Here is a 3539-nt window from a genome sequence, read left to right as displayed (position 1 = left end):
CATTCGGAGACTGATGTCGATTGTATTGCCATCTACTGGGATCTTTGATAAAGAGGAACAAAAAATAGAGGATCATGGTGCGACGAGAAAGTGAAACGTCATTCGAATAAATTTATTGTCTAATTTTCTGCATGTCTGTCTTTCTGACTTACAAAAGGATGTGCCTGAGTGGCCTGAGTATACAAGCTCTGGGTTCGAATTCTGGTCAGTCGTGAAGCGTGACCAAAATTTTTAGGATGTGAATTTAAAAAATGTAAGCGCCAATGTTCTAGCAGAAACAATTCTTGTTTCCTAGTTAAATTGATGATTGATTTTCGTTCAAGTCCACTTTATGTGCAGATAGGTTAATCGGGACTGAGCCTTCAGTGTAAAGTGGGATCTGAACCATCTTGTGGCTCCACCGGGTATGGAACCCGAATGCAAGCCGACGACGTTACCACTACCACTACGTTATAATTCGGCAGTGGTCAGAAGTAGCGCGCTACTTGTAGCGTCGCTACAGTAGCTAGCTACAAAATATGTAGCTGTAGCTGTAGCCATGGCCGTATTTAGAGGGGGGGTTTCTAGGGTTGAAACCCCCCCCCGAAACTTCCGACATGTTGGATTAATGGAAGTTCAGAAACCAAAATCTGTAACAAATTTTCAATTTTTTTTCCTTAGAAGCATCACAAAAATACAAGGAGACAATGTTGAAACGATCGAGCTAGAATTTTCATAAATTTGGAATTCTGAAATTTGAATGAAACAGGATTTATTATCAGAATCGTAGCCTCCCCGCGACACCTACATTATCACTTCTGCTGTCATCTTTCCAGTGTTGCTCCTGCGTCACAAGGAATATAGACTGAAGATTCCCTTATGATTGTCCCAAAATTCCCTTTCCAGCTTTTAAGTTCCCTGTCCGATAAAGTCGAAAATCCCCCTTGATAGGAGTTTAAACCTAGGATCTCCAGTTTCGTAGCGTATTACGTTCGCGATTGAGGTTACAATCCATGCACCAGGCTAAGTTTTTAAAAGGAATAACTGGTTCCACACTTTTCAAAATTCCGAACATTTAATTTTAAAGTCAAACAACAAAAACTTTATGACTAAAATTTCTATCTAACTTTTAAAGCTTTTTTGAAGGTATCTAGAGTTTAATGACGAAGTATAATAATTGCGTATTTCAGTACACACTGTATGAAAAAAAAAAAAAAATGAAAAAAACTTGTGCTGGATATTCACTCATCTTCTGGATTGAGTAAGCCCCCTCAAGGATATAACAATAACATAATAATAATTATTAGTAGTATTATTAATATGGAATAAAATTTTCATTATTATGAAATTTTAATTATTAGTACAATTATTGTTATTATTTATATTATTCAAATGAATGAACCCTCCCCGAAAATTTTTCCTGCCTACGGCCATGGCTGTAGCGACGCTACATTTTGAAAATTGTAGTTGTAGCGGTAGCGAAGCTACAAAATTCCTGTAGTTGTAGCGAAAATTTCGCTACAGCTACATTTTCTCTCAGCATTTTGAGGTGAATTTTGAATGTGGCAACAGCGTCAGAAAAAATCGACAATAACCTTTAATTTTGCAGGAGGTTCATAGAGACAAAGTCTATTACATGGAAATACAGATTATCTAGATTGTAGATTATAGATATCTGCATGTTATTTAATTAGTATCTGAATAATTCAGATATCCAGATAACTAACTGACATACATGAATATATTCCAGCTAGCAGCTATGTTTTTTTGAGCTGCTCGTTTGCATCACCCCCTGAACAAATCCTGTGGATATCCATGGTGTAAGAGACACCAAAATGTCATTTTGCTGTGTAAAAAACAACTTGCAGTGCAAAAACGAGTGATGTTTTTTCCGCTGCACTGATAAAGGAATAGTGCCAGCAATAAATGGTTCAGTACGTTAACAGCATTGATCATTGTCAGTATATAGGATCTCACCAGCAAGAAATTATTGTTACAAGAATGATAGAGTTTTTCGAATTACAATTATTTTCGCCATAATATTTGTTCACAAATTTTAAAATTACAATACGTTTAGAACACTCGGGTTTACACGACAGTTTCCTCAATATATTGTATCATATTGTAAAAAGTACGTATGAGTTATTGACTTTCTGCAGAAACGACAATTTTCTTTAGTTAATATACATAGTTTTCAAATTTATGTATTTTTTCCACTTTTGCATCACTTTTCTGTAACTTTTACTAATCATTACATCATCATCCTTCGCAGTTTCCTGCCTCTGGCTGGGTCGGCATAGAAGTCAAGCCTCTCCATTATTTCCTGGTCTTCCACTACTCCTCTCTTTTCACGGTGTTACAATCTTGTCCTCTTCTCCTAACACTCTCCGCTATCTGCTCTTTCCACCGACATCTTGGTCTCCCCCTTGGTCTTATTCCCACTCCTTGTGCATTATCTCTTACTGGTAGTCTTTCTGCATCCATCCTCTTCATGTGCCCGAACCATCTCATCCGTGCCTGATCTATCCTGTCCTGAAGCTTCACCACACCCACTGTCTGTAGGATCTCCTCATTCCTTATTCTATCCCTTCTAGTCTTCTCCCATAGACTCCTTAAAAATTTCATCTCCACTGTCTGCATCTTTTTCTTGTCTCTCTATGTCACGTAATTATTGGCACATAGTATGTGTTATATATTACCTTCTTGCATTTCATAGGTACATCCCTGTTCCATATTAATGTTCGAACGCTTTGATATAGTCCACCACCCATTTGTCCTCGTCTGTTTACCTCCTCATCTATTCTTCAACTCTTCTCAATCATGACAATGAGGATGAATGGTTTATTTAATTATTCTCTTATCTATAGTCGCTTTCTGCCACTTTCGGCTAATTGTGAGAATGAGGAAGAATGATGAACAGTGTGAGGAATGGAGGAGCAGGAGGATCCCATACTCCTAACTTGGCGTCTTTCCTAGTTTTTGTTTTGAGTCTATTTTATGCATAGATAAGCTGATCGAGACTGGATCCGAGCCACTATGTGCCTGCGCTGGGTATCGAACCTGGAGCCCTTTTGTAAACAAAGAGCCCCAGGTACTTTTCATTTAAAATGCTGCCTTCATATCAGTCTATTAAAAAATGAAATATTTATTCTCAAGAAAAATATGTTGATGTGAACATAAATACGTAATCCTACCAAATTTAATTTGTGTATAGTTGTAATCATTAATTTCGGTAAGACTCTAATTGCAATATTCATATATCAAATTTGAATTGAAATGCCACTTGCATAGGTATGTTTTTCTCAAAAACTATATTAAAAATAAGTAACTGAAGTAACACTGCTATCAAAATTATCGAGTGACGGGAATCATGATAATAAATAACAGAACCTATTTACCAGTAGTAGGGGATTTTTTTAATATCCACATGGTTATTTTTAATTTTTTATGCAGAAGTAGCGCAAAAAGTAGCGAAGTAGCGAGTAGCGAACAGGAGTAACGTAGCGAGCTACATTTTGGAAGAATAGCTGTAGCGAAGCTACTTTTAAAATGTAGCGTTC

The sequence above is a fragment of the Lepisma saccharinum genome, chromosome 4, assembly GCF_977018435.1.
Source record: "Lepisma saccharinum chromosome 4, izLepSacc3.1, whole genome shotgun sequence".
Classification (NCBI taxonomy): domain Eukaryota; kingdom Metazoa; phylum Arthropoda; class Insecta; order Zygentoma; family Lepismatidae; genus Lepisma; species Lepisma saccharinum.
The sequence above is the reverse complement of the archived record's forward strand: the minus strand, read 5'-3'. Positions refer to the sequence as shown.